Genomic DNA, 19,064 nt, shown 5'->3' on the forward strand with positions numbered 1-19,064 from the left:
TTTTTGACAATCAGAAAAGCCTGTGCCACACATGACGCCGGAAGAGTTGGCAATAAACATCAAAGAAGTCTTGCTGTTGCCCTCAAAAATCCAAGCCCTTACCTGTGCCAGGCAGGTTCCTAACAGAGCTGATGCAATCATCCCTGAGGTAGGAGCCACATGGACATGTCAAAGAGCTGCGAGTGGGGTGAACACTAAATTGTGAACCTCTTGGGAAGATGTTTCTTCTTTTTTAAAAGAAAGGTACGCAGAGCCACTAAAACCTGCAGATATTTAATAAGAACCAGCATCTGAGTTTTGACTGCTTCGAATTACACAGCATCATCTTAGTGCCAGTCCCAGGCTTCTCACATGCACTGATGCTTAAAGCACAGCCGTAACAAAAGCTAGACTGACACTCTTCTTTGCCTCTAGCAATTGCTCAATGTTCTGTTTTATTTTATTTGGCTTTTGGTTGGCTGCACTACAAGCCCAGGCTGTACTGACGGCAAACACAGTTCCCTTCCCCGAGACCCACGAGACCGCTCTAAAAGATCCTCATACCCTCTGCCTGGTGGGGGACAAAGGTGGGACAAACTCCTTCCAAGGAGCCACCCACCGACACGCTGACAGACACGTTCCTCCTCCCAGGATGGGCGCCGTCTGGAATGTTGAGATTGTTGGCAAAGAACAACGGGTATCTTCAGGGATAAAAGCATTACCTAAATGCAAGATTTTTGTCAGGTAATGACCTCACGATTTTCAAAGTATTTCACAATTGCTGCCTGGTGGTGATTATAGGGTAGGGCGCAGTGTGTTTTGTGGAAAGGTCCAGATTAGACCTGGGAGGGGGGTAAGGTGTCTGGCAGGACTGACAAGCAATGAAAGATTATAAAAACCTGGTTTCTCCAGCCTGACAATGAGCATGGTTAGAAAGGAACTTAATTGCACCATTTAAGATTAGGAAAGGTACAGGGGGAACAAAGTTATCAATTCCAAGCTTAAAATGCCATCGCACAATGTGAGAGTAAGCACTCATATGGATGGCGCAGCAGGAAAATTTAAAAACCAATAAAGTGAAATACTTCTGCACACAGTGGAATTCGGTGCTGCAGGAGATCAGAGAGTCAAATGCAGTAGCTGTATTTTAAAAGGAGGCTGAATAATTTTATGACCACTATAAAAGAGGAGACAGGCTTAAATTGCTGCAGGAGGTTGGAAATGAGGAAAAACTTCATAACTACAAAAGTAGGAAGACCTGGGTGTGGGCTTGGTCAGAGTATTTTGATTTGCCACATTCTCTTTGGCTAACTCCTGTTAGCCAAACCAGAAATCTGTTCAACCTCTAAGCCCATGATCTGTTTTGCCCTGGGTTGCCCTACCATTTTTTGTCTTTCCCATTTATTGAATTACAGAGGCATTTATCGCAGACTCCCTGGTGATTCTTCCCTGGAATTCATGTCCACCAAAATGGCCAGATGCCGTTTACTTTGCACACAGATTCCTGAAACCTACTTTACGCCTTCAGTCTCTCCTCCACTTTGAATCACATTATAGCCCCAAGGAGATACTGGGAGCAGACTCCAAAGTACACACAGAAATTCCATTAGATTTCAAATCAGTTGCCTTAACCTCTTATGCACCATGGACCACAAGAATCCATCAGACCATGCTGGTTTAACCACATACTACCTCTCCCCAGTAGCCAACAATAGGCTTGTAGGTAAATTAGGATTTTCATTCAGCTGATTGTCAATTGCTTTACACTCCTTCCAGGATCATTTCTTGGATGGTGGCACTCAGAAATAATCCCTTGCATGGGTGTAGCATAGAAGCTGTGGTATATTTCTGTATCCATATCACCTGATAATCGTAGAGGCTCACTACGATAGTCAGGGTAGGGCAGATATTAAAATAGCCTGTTGAAAAATGAGGAATCAAGCTTCATATCTCCTCAAGTGCTTATAATGTCTGATTCCTGGTCCTTTTCAATACAAAAGATGATTTATTACAGCTAAACCAGGTGGTCATTTTATTCACAAGCCACCCTCTTCTCTCTGCCACTTTATTTAATATTCTAGCACATCTAGAATGGTCTGCTTTTTCTTCCTAATAGTTTTTACTCTTAGAATGCTATTTACTCCATAAAAAGAAAATCTTTGTTCACTTAAAATAATCTCACACCTCAAGCAATTATCCCTAATACACACATTTCTCTAGGACTTTCCCTGGTCTTCTGAAAAATTATGTTTGCATCCATAAAATACTAAAGAATAGATAAAGTAAATAAAATCCACAATGTTACTCATTGTATATGCCTCACAACTTTGGGTACATCTTCCATATGAGAGTTCATATTTTCTTTCATTTATTCAATAAACATTTGAGCATCTTCTATGTGCCAAGACACAGAAGCTATGTAGTAGAGAATAAAACAGACCAACATTCCTGTCCTTATTGAGTTTAGACCTAGTGGAGAAGACAGATAGTAAACGAAATAACTAAGAAATTTATAGAATTGTTATATAGTCTTAAAAATGTAAGCTTGGTAAGAAGGAAAACAGTGTCAGGATGAAGACAAGGAAATAAAATTTAGATAAAGTGAGTAGATAAGGCTTCACTGAAAATATGACTTTTGAGTGGAAGTCAATGAAGCAAAAGAAGTAGCCATGTGAATATCTGAGGGAAGAGCATTTTGTATAAAGGAAAGCAAGTGCCAAGGCCCTGAGGTGAGCTGTGTCTATGTGTTTCAAGCAGCAACAAAGAAACCTGTATGGTCAGTGTGGAATGAAGGAGGACAATAGTAGTAGAAAGTAAAGTCAGAGAGACACCGGGGATGATAAACAATATAGGGCCTGGTAGGAGATGGAGAATGATATGGACTAAGCTATACTTTATCGGATCTTTTCCTGCTTGGTTGAAAATAGACCAAAAGAGGCAAGAGCAGAAGCAGGAAGATCAGCTAAGAATCTATTTCATTAATCCAGGTAAATGACTCAGGACTTATAGTGAGGGTAGGAATGGGATAAATTTAGGATATATTTTGAAGTTAAAATCAGTTGAATTTATGACAAATTATATGTAGAATGCTAGAGAATGAGGGGAGTCAAGGATAACATAAAGATTTTAGCTAGAACAGGTGGATGTATGAATTTTCTAATAAAGATATGAAAGATAACTGTAAAAGCAAACTTGGATCTGTTTGGGAAATGTTCTGTTAGGCATTCCCATGGAACCTCAAGTAAGCATTGCATATATGGAATATTTGGATGCATTTGGATAATGAAGTTCAGAGCAGAAGCCCAGGCAGGAGACATAAACATAGGCATTAAATGTATATAGCTGGTAGAGATATACCTAGATATACCAGATGAGGTCCCCTGGGAAATGGGGGGAAATGAATAGAAAAGAGAAAAAGTTTAAGGAGTGAGCCTGGCACATTCCAACATATAGAAATTGGGGAGACAAAGAAGATGGTAAAGATATTTAGAAAACTAAAAGGAACGTGAGGTAACTGTACTGTCTTGGAAGTCAAGTGATGAAAGTATTTAGAGGACAGTGGTTATCTATGTCAAATGTTTCTGCTAGGTCAAGTAAGATGAGATATGAGAAATAATCTTTCGATTTGGCAATAAGGAAATCATTGGTGACCTTGATAAGAATGGTTTCAGTGGTATAAGGGGTTAAAGGATGATTTAAGTGTATTAAAAAGAGAAAGGACAGGGAAATATACATAAGATCTTATGGTAGCTCACAGAGAAAAAATGTGACAATGAATATATATATCTGTTCATGTATAACTGAAAAATTGTGCTGTACACTGGAATTTGACACAACATTGTAAAATGATTATAAATCAATAAAAAATATTAAAAAAAAAAGAGAAAGGAGAAGAGTAATTGGAAACAGAAAATCAGCAAACATAGATAACTCTTTCAAGGGAAATGGGATCATACCTAAATGAGAAAGTGGGGACATGAGAAGCTATCTTTTTTAATATTGGAAAAATAAAAACACACTTATAAGCTCATTGGAATAATCCAACATAATGGGGATTGCTGAGCTACAAAAGAGAGGGGAGATATGCTGATGTGTTGTTTCCAAGTAGGGAAGGCAGGATGGGGTCTAATCATTCATGGAGCATTTAGCCTCAGCCGGGAATATCAAGCCCCCTTACAGCAAAGAAAAGAAGGCACAGTATATGACTTAAAATACAGATAGGCAATTAGGGGGCCGGGTATAGCTCAGTGGTAGAGCACATGCTTAGCTTGCACAAGGTCCTGGGTTCAATCCCCAGTACATCCTTTAAAAAAAAAAACTATTAAACAAAATGATAGGCAATTAGAAAACATGCAAGTTTCTTCTGATTGGTCTTATTTTACCAATGAAATAAAAAGCAGCATTGTTAGGTGAGAGTTGGAATGGAGTGGGGCTGCCTAGGAGGACTGAGAGGAAGAAGTATATATGGCCCAAATCTAGGACACTGGGAGAATGAAGAGATGGGCTGGATGGCTGGCAGCATTAAGTTCTTCCTTGAAAGTAATGATCATGTGTTTAAAGCGAAACCAATTATCTTGAGTGTGCATTTTGTCTCACTTATATCAGCTGCCTGGGTTCAATCACAGCAGTACCCAGAAAGCTTGTTTTAACCAAGTTTGTGATGTAACCGAGTGTGAAAAAGGGAAAGGGGACAGGGAGTTGAGAATGCAGTAGGCCCTCTGTATCCATGGGTTCCGTAGCTGGGGGTTCAACCAACTGCAGGGTGAATTTTTTTTTTAATTCCAGAAAGTTCCAAAAAGCAGAACTTGAGTTTGTCATGTGCTAGGAATTATTTACGTAGCATTTATAGTGTATTAGGGATGATGAGTAATCTAGAGATGATTTAAAGTATCCAGGAGGAGGGAGGAGAGTATAGTTCAGTGGTAGAATGCCTGCTTAGCATATACAAAGTCCTAGGTTGAATCCCCAGTACCTTCACTAAAATAAATAAGTAAATAAATAAACCTAATTACTTTCTCCCAAACAAAACAAAAAACCCAAACCATAAATAAATTTTTTTTGAATATTTTAAAATAAATAAGTATACAGGAGGATGTGTGCAGTTTACATGCCATTTTATATACAGGACTTGAGCACCCTCAGAGTTTGGTATCCAAGGAGGGTCTTGGAACCAGCCCTCTGTGGATAGCAGATACTCAGGGATGACTTTATTTGTCACTGAGTCCAAGCTCATACTGTTTGCCACACAACAGGCCAACAAATCAAGAAATGAGTTGCTGGGGCAAGGAATAGTGACTTTATTCTGAAGCCAGCAGACTAAGAAAATGGTGGACTACTGTCCCAAAGAACCATCTTACCTGGGTTTGGATGCTAGTTTCTTTTATAGAAGAGGAAGTGAGGGGTTAAAGTAAGAAAAGGTAAAACATTGGTATGAATGTTTCCTGGTTCTGCTCAGACTCGGGAGGTGATGTGTTAATTTCTTCTTTCCTGCAACCATTCATAAGTGGATCTGGTCAGGATGTTTCCTGGGAGCTTAAACAAAGATATTTTAGCTTAAGGCTCAAGCACAGGAGGCAGGGTCCCTGGACATGGGCCATTATGTATACTTTATTCCCTGTGCCCCCACAGTATCAAATGATAGCTTACAGAATGGAGAGAGAGAAGCAGTGCAAAAGATTGGATTTGGCAACCATTAGAAAGTGGTTTCAATGAGATACCATAGTCATGGGACAAAAAGGAGCCATCCTCAGAGATGGTCCCCAGGGCAGACTCCCCATCCTGGTGTAGCCTTTTACAACACTGGCCTCTCCTGTAGGGTCTCTGGCATAGCCTTGGATAAATAAATGTTCTACATCTTTTCACCCTAAAAGGTTTTTAAGAAAAAGAAAAAAAAATGAAAGAGGAAAAAAAAATCTTTTCTAATGAAATGTTTCAAAATTCCCAATTTAAATGTAAAGAATTAAAACAGCATATTAAGTCTGCTACTTGTGTTCTATTTACTTAGAGCAAAGATGATGTTCCCTGATCACTGAAGGTCAGCAATTAGCAGAGCACACCCTGTGTTATGCTCCCTAAGGGGGAAAGTCACGTGGATGGCTGAAACATGAAAGAAATGCAGTCTATTAACGTCTACGATCAATCCAGGAGGCAAGAGCCAGCTGGATAAATCAGAACAGACTTCAAATAATCACTGCATATGAACCTGCAAATTTATCCACATCCCTATCTCAAAAGCTAACACATTTCATGCTCTTTCTCATATTTAAATCTAGATAACTGAATTTCCAATATCCTTTGAGGATGCAGCTGTTGTTTAATCCTGTGATTTCATATTTATACAGCTCTTCTCATCGTCAGATCTTAGACCATTTTACCAGCGTAATTCAGTGTTAATAACCATAAAAAAACAATAATTTCAGCTACATTATTCTACTGGGCAACTAGTCAGGGACACATTTATTTTCCTGGGCATTTGGAAGTTCCCGCTTTATCCTCAAGGAGAAAAAGCAGCCAAATTTTCTAATCCCCCCAGAGGAAAATAAAAAAAAATTAAGGCCAGCCAACAGGACAAAAGAGTGATGTTTCCAAGCAAACTCCACTTGTGGGAACCTCTAGAAAACCATTTTATACATTCCAGGAAAGAGGAAACTGGTTTGGCAACATGGTGAAAATTTTTGACAACAATTTATACAGGAAATGAAATCAAGATTCTTGCACGGATTGTATTGTATAAAAATGTGTATTTTTAAATGACTGTGGCAACTCCCCAAAATGGGACTATAAAAAGTCAACTGGGAAATGTGTTTTCCATGTGAAGAAATGATGGATGCCCTGCACCTAGAATTTACATCTTCTCTCACCCCACCTCAAACCTTACTCCACCCAGCAATGTAGCCAGACATTGATGTGTTTCACTGATAACTAATGCCTGGTGCAGGGAATGTTTGTTCCTAGAACCTTCGGTAACCCTTCTCATCTCATTGGATAAGTCCAGTCCCCTTTTATTTTTCTCACTTACACACCATTTACCTAACTCCATCTCAAGTCACCTTCCCAGGTACTAACACGTCCCTCTTCCTGATATTTAAATACAGGATCATAAGCAAAACAGGCTTTGCACAAAGCACTGATTCCTGAATCAGGAAATGACCATGAAGAATTTCATTTAAAACTGATGGAGATCCTCAAAAAACTAAAAATAGACTTACTATATGATCCAGCAATCCCACTCCTGGGCATATATCCAGAGAGAACCTTCATTCACAAAGACATCTGCACCCCAATGTTCATAGCAGCACTATTTACAATAGCCAAGACATGGAAACAACCTAAATGCCCATCAACAGATGACTAGATAAGGAAGTTGTGGTATATTTATACAATGGAATACTACTCAGCCATAAAAAGAATAAAATCATGCCATTTGCAGCAACATGGATGTCCCTGGAGAATGTCATTCTAAGTGAAGTAAGCCAGAAAGAGAAAGAAAAATAGCATATTATATCACTCATATGTGGAATCTAATAAAAAAGAGAGAGAGAGAGAAAGACAAATGAACTTATATACAAAATAGAAACAGACTCACAGACATAGAAAACAAACCTATGGTTACCAGGAGGGGAAGAGGATGGGATTATAAATTGAGAGTTCTAGACTTGTAGATACTAATACACATAAAATAGATAAATAACAAGTTTATACTGTATAGCACAGGAAACTATATTCAATATCTTATAGTAACCAATGGTGAAAAAGAATATGAAAACGAACATATGTATGTTCCTATATGACTGAAGTATTGTGCTGTACACCAGAAATTGACAACATTGTAAACTGACTATACTTCAATTAAAATAATTAATTAATTAATTTTTAAAAAATTGATGAAGAAAGAACTCCATGCAGGGAAATGAGCAAGTGTATCTATTCTGTCTTGTAACCAAGAACACAGTCCTGTGTGTGTGAAGATTAGCTAAAAAACTTGGCAGATTCTCACCAGATGCACAGGATGATCTTTAAGCAGTTCAAATAACTAGGATAACTATGCCTCATTTAATGACATCCTACACGTCAAACACTTTACAGCACAATTTATTTTGGTTGATTTGTACATTGAAATTCTTGGTACTGTATCATTTGTCCCATTTTAAAATATCTCCTTTTGAAAGTTCTTTTTTTTCTTTCATTTTTTTAAGTCATCCACACACCCGCCCTCCTCCCCCACAATGGATGTCACTCACTCAAATCAGGTCACAAAACTGAAGAAGTAGAATGCTGAAAAGATAGACCAAACCCTGGACATCATTAGACACTGTGGGATTACTTAAAAAGCACGAAAAAAAAAAATTGCATTTCTATGTCACAGTGGTTTGAGATGGATTTAGGACAAGACAAGGCAAGTAATAAGGATGTCTGCTGAATGTCATGAATCCTACTAAATCAGTTAGTTGCTAAGATATAAGAAGATTTTCTCTACTCTCCTCCTCACCCCTAGTGCTACAAAGGCCACAAAGTTATCAAGCACAGGGAACGGGAGTGCCCCACCAGCATTCAGCTGCTCCAGGAGGCTCCTAAAGGCAAAATGGCTTTGACTGCGGCAGTACAATTTCTGATGGCAAGCACAGTCAACGATTCTGAACCTCTCAGCTGAAGCTCAGAAAAAAGCCGAAGTGTTTATTCCATTCGAAGGACACAATTAACTCAAGTTTTTTTATCTCCACATCTGAAGAGCCTAAATCAGACTAGTGCCCCATGAGCATTTCTGGTTGAGAAAAGGAAGAGGCAGTCCCACACTGAGCTGGACCCTTTTTCTTTCCATTAACTGACTTTCTGAATAGGGAGCAATTAATCACCTTCCTCTGCCTACAAAGACAAAATTAGAGCTTTGTATTCTAACATGAGTTTGATGAGTATTTAGGGTAAAGAAATATCAATATGGTCAGCATCTTCAACATCAGAATCAGAGCTTATGCAGGGTGTAGTGAATGGGCAATTTTTTTTAATCTTCACAATAATTTTTTCAGCACAAATAATTCAGTTGGATAAGTAGGGGCGCTGGGCAGATAGGTGGAGGAGACGGAGGATGGTCTGGAAGATGGTGTTATGCCTGCCTCCAGCATAAAGGGGTTTTACTTCCTCTAAATGAGAGCCAGCAAGACCCCAGTCAGAACCTGACAGCTGCAACTGTGCAGTAGTGAGAAGGACCTAACCCAACATGACACAGTGCTCGTTGTAATATAACTAGCATTGTGGTTTAGGCCCCCATTATGGGTCTTTTCTGTGTGCATCATGGGTAAGGTCATGTGCAAAGAGGACAAACATGATGAGGCACTCCAGGGACAAGAGCCATCAATCAATCAAGAGGCCACCTCTAAGCGAGGATATGAGAGAAGGGGGCACAGAAAGACTGCTGCTTTTTCCTCCCTTGGATCAGCCCACCTACCATTCTTGGAGGTGTATTTTTCCTTTCCTAAATAAATCCTTTAAAGTCTTTTGCTACACAAGGCTCCATCTCCCATCTGAATTCTTATTTTTTGGGTAAGACCAGAAATAGGGTCTTTTCCCTTCTCCTTGTGGGGTAACATAATGTTTTAAAAACAAGAAAGTCATTGAAGCATCTTTGGAGCAGTATAAAGTATAAATGAATATGCTGTTAGTGATTTCATAAAACAAGTGTCAAGAACTTGCAGCCAGGAGGGTGTTGTCCATTGTGTGTAAGAAGCTACCCTTAATCCAAGCAGTCTTCCATTGCACCAGAACTTTTTGATGCTTTTTTGGCAGGGCATTTAATTTAAATATTAGAGTATATTCCCTTGGTAAATATTTGTCCTTTGATGCTGAATGTGATTTTTGAAAACTTTCAAAGTTCATACAGAAAAGCATCAGTCAAGTCTAATGAATGATACCCCCCCAAAGTGGCCACACTGAAAAACAGTGTTCCTCAGTTAATATCATGTTTTATCGCATCCACTCAGTGAGGCAGCAATTATGGACCGAGACGTCACCCTGTATAAGGTGCAAAGATGGAGAGGTACAAATAAGAATACACAAGCATCCTCTCCATTAAGGAGCTCAAACTCTATTGGGGAGAGAAAAATAGATACCTGGACAATTGCAGAACACCTTCAATGATTTAGAAGTAGAGTGCTTTCTGAGAGCACCTACAAAGGAATTATTATTCCAACCAAGGGAATCATGAGAGGATTGAATTTGATCTAGGCCTTGAAAGATGAGTAAAATCTCAACAGAGGAAATCAGTGAAGGATAAGAATGGAAATTCTTGTTAAGCAAATGGGAGAGCAAAGCCGCAATACACAAGAAAGTGCAGAGTGTATTTACAGGGCCACAAGTATCCAGTTGTAATTCAAAACATTTGCAAAATAAGTGCTTAGAAAAGCGGACATGTGGTCATGAAAAACATACAACTGAATAGGACCTGAGAGAACATCTAATTGTACACTTTTGTTGTACAGAGGAGGAAACAAAAAGTAGCTAGCATAACTTGCAAGGTCACAAGGATAGCTAGATCTAGCCAGAACGGAACTCAAATCTTCTGCCAACCAGTTTCCTTTGCACAACTCCGTGTGTAAGTTGGCATCACATTGTGGAAGGCGGTCCTTGTAAGCAATAATGAGTTTGCAGTTTTTGAGCAGGAGAGTGATATGATCAGATATGCATACACTAAAGCAAACTCTGAAAGCAGTGAAAAGAGAGTGGAGAGAGAAAGATGGGTTTAAAACTTCCTATAGTCGTCTAAGTTGAAGATAATGGAAGTCTTCCTCAGACCCGTAACGACAGAAATAGAAAGGAAGTGGTAGCTTCAAATGTCATTTCAAGGATGAAATTACTGCAACTTGGTGATGAGAGAGAGAGAAAGGAATTACAGATGATGATCAAGCTTTAGGCTTGAGTGAAAGATATTACTTCATCACCTGAGAAAGGAAAAGGTAGAAAAGACTCAGAGGGGTAAAATCGTTAACTCCGTGTTTTCCTATCTTGTCCACGGCACTCAGTTGCTTATTAGAAGCTAGAACCTAAATCTTGCTCTAAGTTTCTGGCCCCTTGAGCATAAATGCAGAGATCAGTGGTAAGTGAGGCTAAAAGTCAACTTTACTAATGACCGGTGAACAACAACAACAAAAAGTAAGCTTTGGGATGTGGTATTGGAGACGTACCAAAACAATTTTTCACCCCAGGTCAAGTGCTTGGGAAACAGAGTAATGGGCCTACCAGGCAGACCCTGAGTTGACTGCCCAGTCAGCTTCAGGGGCAACTTCCCAACCCAGAAGGAGGGAGGATGCAGAGAGGGACCCTTCTCCATAAGAGCAGACAAAGAGGAGGTCTTCTGCCTGGTTATTTTGAGGACGGTAGCCCCACCCTCTAATAAAGAGATGTCCAATGTGTATCAGACACTGACCAAGCTGAATAACCAATCTTCCACCTCAAAGGAAACAGTTTGAAGCTGGAGCTCCCTTCCCTGCAAAAACCAACTTTCCAACAGAGTAAAAAGAACAGAAAACTCCCTTGCTCTGTTTCCTAAGTCAGAAGCCTTGGAGTCACCTTCAATAACATTCCCTTCCCCTGTAACAGTCGAGTGATCTTGAAATCTAATCAATTCCGTCACCTGAAGGCAACACAACTCTGGCTCACTTGCCCATCCCCACTGGTATTTTTTTTCACATCTCCCCTAGATCAGTGTGGGAGCATCTCCCAAATGATGTCATAGTCTGTGGCTTCACAATCTTCCACTTCATTCTTCCCAGTACTGAGAGATACCAAAATACAACGTAATTTTGTCCCCTCTAAAGCCCTCCATGGGCTCCCAGTCATTTGGATAACATCCAAATTCTTGACAGTATTAAATTTATTGCAATTGTTTGTTGTCATATCCTTCTATCCTACTAGATTTGGGGTTCCTTTGTTGTAAGAACTTTCTCTAATTGATTTGTGTATTGTTTCAAAGCCTAGCAATGTGTCTAAGTGTTCAAAAATGTATGTTGACCTGTACCAAAACCTTTCACATGTGACCCTGCCTATTTCTCCAACTTTGTGTCCTGTCTGTCACAGCCCCATCAGCTTTTAGGTACCCAACTTTCACGCAAGTTCCAATTCTAGATATACCAAACGATTTGTGGGGTCTGAGTATGCTTTGCTCTTTCTCCTCACACTCACACACAGTCTTTGCCCCCTTCCTTCTGTTCCTCTTTTCCACCTGGATAGAGTCCTACATTTATCTGTATTTCAGAATATCAGCTCATGCTTCCTTCCTCCAAATAGATTTCCTAATCTTAATCCGTCCTTCTCATTGTACCGCTGGGCCCAGAATGAGAACAAGACTCTTCCCACAGTATCCACGCATATCTCTAACAGTGCATGTATCAAACTGCTTTGTAATGGTGACTGAGCTTCTTTTTTCCTATATAGATGCTAGGTTGCTTAATGGCAGGCACAGGTCTTCACGTGAATTACACATATATAGATTCAGTAAACATAGAAGGAAAGAAAGGAAGGGAAAGAAAGGAGAAAGCAAGGAAGGAAAAGACAAGTTCAGTAGTTTACATATGAAGTTTTTCAACAGAACATTCCTTGAGAAACATCTAAGATCCACAGGGTGGAGTGGATAGAAGGTGGAGAATCTATTCCCATCTTCCTGCTCAATATTTGGTTTCACCAAACCTTCAGAAACAGTTCAATATGTAGAGGGTTCATTCTAAATTTTAAGTTTGAATTTTAAGTTGTTAAGAGACAAGGTAAAAACAAATCTTTTAGGAACAGCCATGTTTTATTAAATATTTAACTCCTAAGACCTGTAGAGTTATGCAAGTCAAAAAAGGGTCAGTTACTCAATTATATGGTGCAACTATAAAAAATAAATAAGGTCAAATTTGACTATGTTTGTGGAATGCTTGACAATCCCCTCTGCTACTGTAAGAGCATCTTGTCCCTCCAGTACATTGGTTGCTGCCTTCTCTCTGGGTAGCTACATTTCATGGTCATGGTCACAATCATGAAACACAACATTCCAAAAATTAATCTATAGTCCATTTTTTCTCTGCTAAAAGTCAAAGGTCCTTCAAAAAATTCTTACGGGAACAAACAAGAACACATGAAATACTTAAAAAAATAAAACCATTATTGCTAAATTAAATATATTAAAAGAGCTTATGATGATAACAGATATTATTTATTAAGACCAATTTGAAATACTACATTAAGTAAGTTGTAGGAAAACAAGAAGCTTTTATTCTGCAAAGCTCTGATTTTAGTACTTCTGCTTCTTTGGAGAACAAAGCAAAACAAAGAAAATTAAGGTTCCTCTCCATGATGGCAAATGTGTGATGTAGCTGATACTTCCACTCAGCATGTTTTGTCTATACCTCGTTTATTCTCATTTTCATGACAAACCAATTTGACTAGGGTTCTTCATTCAACCAATAGGTGTTTACTGCATGCATGCCTATTATATAAACACGATGGTTGACCAAATTCAATCCTTGCCCTGAATTTAACACAAAATCAAAGTGTGCTAAGGGCTAAATTGAGGAAGCAGGTAGAAAGAGAAAGTAATCTAGTCTGGAGGTGGGGCAATTACCAGGTGGAGGTAATTACTAAACAGTTAAGCCAAGAAGAGTGGCTTAGCAATGAGAAAAAGGAATCAGTGGACAGAGAGGATTTTCCTGTCTGAGGGAACAGCATCTGCAAAAGCAAGGAAAAGAAAGAAAGAAAAGAAAAAAAGGCAGGGGGAGTATATTTATAAGGGATTTACAAACTTTTCAGTATCTTGTAATTTATTTTGAGATGGAAGGTAAAATAGGAGACGAGACTGAAAAGATAAATGGCAAAAATCATGAAAAGTCTGAAAAGACAAGTTAAGGAGTTTCAATTTTATCCTGAGGACTGTGGATTTTACTCAAGAGTTTTAATCATGTAGTTTGGGTTTCAGAAAGGCCACAGGCCTTTGTGGGAAAAGCTAAGACTGGAGACAGTTTGGGGACTGTTCTGATAACCCCGGTAAGAGGTGGTGATGGCTTGCCTCCAGAGAGCAGTAATGATGGGGAGAGACATGGAGACACTGGGATGGTCTTAGGGATGAAGAAGCTGTAAGAAATTGATTTGTAGGCCTGGGAATTTGAAAAGGAAGAAATTGTTTTCTATTTTTTGTCTACTACATCTTCTCTTTTTTTTTTTTTCTTTTTTCTCTTTACATGATCTATGACAGCTAAGCACTAATGGTGGCTAAACACCTTATGAAGCCTCAGAAGGCAGCTGTGTGGGCTGCATCCAGCTGTTTATACTGATGGGCTGTGTCCTGACCAAAAGACATGAAACATCCTGTCCAATTAACAGGCATTTTTTTCATTGCTCTAGGAAAATGGGATATTCAACATTATGCATATGAAGATAAATGAAAAATACCTGAAAAGATAAGAAGAACAAGGATGAGGTTTGTGATTATTATTCTCCATAAAAGTTATCAGTAGCTTATAAACCAGCCAGAAATGCCTCCTTGAATCTGATGGTTTTCAAAATTTAGTGTTGCTGTTTCTGCTCAAAACAAAAGAAGTTTCCGTAATTATTATTTCATATGAGTTCACATCCCAGGCTTCTTTCTTTGAACCTACAATTTCAAACAAACCTTAACGCTAATCATAAGCCTTTAGGGTTGTTTTCCTTCAAAATCTGAGAAGAGATTAAAATTCTTTTCACATTTGCATGAGATCTATATGAAAAGTATAGTTCCCTATTAAGAGACTTCTCAGCCAAAGATAAAATATCAGCACATTTCAAAACGTTCCAAGGATCATCCAGTCTCCTTTCTACTACATCAACCATGAGACCAAAAAAAAAAAAGAAGAAGAAGAAGAAGAAAAGAAAATGTACTGTGTGCCTTGAGCAGAGAGAAATAAGAGTCAAAATCTAAACACACAACCCTGATAGTCTTCTTTAAGAAAATAAAAGTTAACACAGACTTCTGAGAAGATATAAATGCCATGAGGTACTAAAAATATCAGTTATGTTACAAGAAAGGAGAAGAGGAAAGGGAATTGTTCACAAACAAAAATCTTCCCCAAACCCCACATAGCAAACTAACCAACATAACCCTCAAGGGAACTTTATTCTTTTACTGCTTCTTCTCTGAATGGTCAGAAGTACAAATCTAGTAAATGCATGTTGATAGGTTTGAGTCTAGGAAAAACAGTATCTTAACATTACAACTGTTGGCTGTAACCCAACAAATATATAGCCAACCCAAAAATTTCTCCAACCATTACAATGAAACCGCACAGCAAACACCACAAATAATTTAAGTTCCTCTGAGTAGTATTTATTGGCACTACTTTCCTAAAGAAAGAAATTGCCTTACATTTTTGAGATGAAACTTTAAAAAAAAAGTATTTTTAGAGAGGTTAGAAATTAGACAAATACCTACCTTGATCTAGCACCCTACCTTGGAAGGATAAAGGCCCCTGTGAAGGTTACCGTATATGGAAAAGGGTCCCTCCAGGTGTGATTAAGTTAAAGTTCTTGAAATGGGAAGATGATCCTGGATTATCTGGGTGGATCCTAAATGCCATCTCAGTGTCACTGTAGAGAGAAGCAGAGGAAGACTGACTCAGAAAAGTGTTACCAAACAAAAGTTTGTTTACCTGATGCATCATGAGGCCAAACAAACCAAAACGTCAGGTTTGGAGCAGAGAAAATTTTATTGCAGAGCTGAGCAAGGAGGAAGGGGTGGCCCATGCTCAGGAAAACCCCAAACTCCTCGAAGGGTCTCAGCAAAGCACATTTGAAAGCCAGCTGAGGGACAGGCGTTGCAGTGTGCATGATCACATGTGCACAGTTCTCTAATTGGTTCATGTAGAGGGAGCAGGGTGGTCAACACTATCAACCCCTAAGCGCCAGAAGGTCTGGGGGCTACATCATCAAGTAGTTAATTTCTCCCCTTTGGTGGTGGTTTTAAGCATCTGAAAAACTCTGGAAATATGCATGAGATGCTATTATCTGGGTACTTAAGAGAGGAGCTGCAGCAGAGGATATGGGGGAGGGGTCTGTCCTGGGAAGGCACCGCAGGGTCCTGTTCAGTTACAAAAGGGGAAGGTGATGTGACAGAGAGGCAGAGAGTGCAAGATGCAGCCAGATCCCAGGAAGCCCTATGTCACCAGGAGCTGGAAGAGGCAACGAACAAGGCTCCACAGAGCTTCCGGTGGAGGGGCGGGGGCCCTGCCAACATCAGTGATGCTGATTTTGGACTTCTGGCCTGCAGAATTGTAAGAGAATAACCGTATCTTGTTTGAAGCCACCAAGTTTGTGGTGACAACACAACAGCCAGAGAGAGGATGATGATAATGATGCATTGGGCGTAGTAGGGGATGGAGATCTTTCTCATCATTCACTTTTCCACTCAGCATTTCTCCTACGCAATGCACTCACAGCCTTGGCGTGTTACCTCCTAAAAGGAGCAGAGCTTTAACTGCTTCAACTGAAGACAGTCTCCCAGGTACTCTCACACCAGAGGAAGTTGAAAGTTCTGTGCAATCAGAACAGCCAAGCCCCACTCAGGAGCAAGTTAGGTGCTGGGTAAGAGGCTACCTCCTCTTCAGTGCATTTCCTGCTGCCAGTTGCCCCTGGAACTGCTCTGCTAGCACGTCAGTTCAGATGACTCACCGACTCACCGGTTGGCAGAAATCAGAGGCCAAGTGTGGAGCGATGGGAAAGCTTCCGGGGAAAGAGGCTCTTGTCTCAGGCTCCACATTCACGAGCAATGTGACTTTGGGCAAGTTGCTAACCTACTTCACAACAGTGTCACAGGGTGGCTTTTGCAATTAATTTGTAAATGCCCTTTGGCCCACAGAAAATCCATCCAGCATGTGAGATCTGCATTTCCCAGAGCTATGGATTTGCATACCATGCGGCTCTGCCAAGGAAACCAGCATCTGCCTGCACTGAGTACATATGCAGGGTTCTCTTACAAACACAGATTCTCTGCAAGATCCAAATAAAAAGTGAAAGAAAGGGAGAGGGAATCTATTCCATTTGTTCTGGTCCCCTTGACTATATCCTATGTAACAGATCTTGATTCTGTTTAGCCAAACAGGTATATTGGCAAGCATTTATTTCCTTGAACTCTGTGAGGCTTTTGGCAGACTGTGTTCAGATGCTTTTGGATCTTCAGGAAAAGGGCACTGTATAAATCCAGGGAACTATTATGTGAGAGAGAGCGCCTTTATCTCCCGGTCTTAATAAAGAACTAAGCGTAAGGCCCATCAGACTTGTAGTTCAGACACCAAATTGACCCCTCTGGGAGCCAGGAAAGTCTCAATCTCTTTCCTGCCTTATATAGCAGTGGTAATAAAAGAACGTACGCTGAGGATTAACTAAAGTTCACATACTGCCTCGCAGAGAAAAGTCTTGATTTAAGTGTTGAAAATTTATATTAGTGGGAGGGGAAGACTGGAGAGTGGCAAAAAGAATGGAAAGTTACAGAAAGTTGTAATGAGAAGTATAAATTGAAGCTGCTCTAAGGGAAAGATGAGAGATCAGCTGCCACAAGGTTAGGGGGTAGGAAAGATCTCCACCCAAAAAGAAACTTTTCCTCCATCTGTGTTGGCTTAGGTGTGGTCCTCAAGTCCTAAAGGGAAATGTATCCTTTAGGCAACAAAAGAATAATGACTGCAAGTGGAGAAAAGAAAACAGCAGTAGAATGCCAGGGAATGAGAACAGGAAAGAGAGGACAAAGAACAAAAAGGTTAAAAGAGGATAAGGGACATGATAATATAATAAAGAACGAAATTTATGGAATTCAATAGGGTCTAGGAGAAGAGGTCTTTGGTCCCAGTTCATTTTAAGGGCAAGAATTGGTGCCCTGATTTTATGAATTCAGAGCTAGCCCACTCTTACCACCTTCCTGCTACAAAAAAGATTTGACTAAACCAAACAGAGATACAGTCTGGCTTCTTGGCATATGGCAAAAAGAAATATTTTACTCACATTCAGAATTCCTAACATAAAATAGACTGACCACCAAAGTTGTATTTGCACACAAAAAAAGCAATTTGGCAGAATTTTGTTAAAAAGTTGAATACAATTAAATTGGTTTCCAGGCTCCTATAATCAAGCAAATGGTTAGGTTTTTTTGTTTATCTGTTTGTTTTTTAATCTAAGTTGCCTAAGCTTTACATAGATGTGGCTGACAATAGAGCCCACAAAAGGCAACACTTTTCAAATTTACCTAAATTGTTAGAGGCAAAGGTATTATAACACATTTTGATTTTGTACTAGACAATTCCAAACCCCATCTCATGGTTTTATAAAAACGTTGGCTAAGTTCCATCAGATAATAGCCACATCTCTCTCTGTGATGTGAAGGATAACAGGGAGTAGAGAGGGCAGGTGACAAAATTGGACTGTTCCACAGTCCAGAGAAAGGACATCTCCCCAGTTCATGAGTGAGTGGATCTCAGATCACACGTCTACTCTGCCAGGCTCTGTCTCTTCAGGAGTACTCATTTCTATCACCCAGTTCCAAATGATTAAACCATATCATCTGTGTAGCCTTTTAAGACATAATGATCTTATTTTCCCTGCAGCATCATTCATTTTTATTGGACAAAAGTATTGAATAGAATTCAGTTAAGGACTAGAGAACAGACAAATTTGGTTTTCTTGTAGCCACATTATAAAAGTAAATATAAATAGGTGAAATAAATGTTATTTAACTCAATGTAACCAAAAATATTATTATTTCAACATGTAATCAATATAAAAATTATTAACGAAAGTTTACCTTCATTTTTTTCATACTTAGTCTTTGAAATCTGGTGTATATTTTACACTTTCAGCACATCTCAATTCAAACTAATGACATTTCCAGTTCTCAAAAGCCAAATGTGGCTGGTGGCCACCAAGTTGGTTGATGCAGCTCTAAATTTAATATTTTCAATATCCACCCATGTTTTGTAGTAAGGAAGAATAAATCTGACTCCAAATGAGATCTGTTCCTTTGTCTCTGACCCTGTGCTGTTTCCTGTGCTTAGTCATGCTAGTTCTGCACCTTTTGGAAAAGAATGTTGCCTAGAGTCTGAAAT

This window comes from Camelus bactrianus, chromosome 14 (assembly GCF_048773025.1).
Source record: "Camelus bactrianus isolate YW-2024 breed Bactrian camel chromosome 14, ASM4877302v1, whole genome shotgun sequence".
NCBI lineage: Eukaryota > Metazoa > Chordata > Mammalia > Artiodactyla > Camelidae > Camelus > Camelus bactrianus.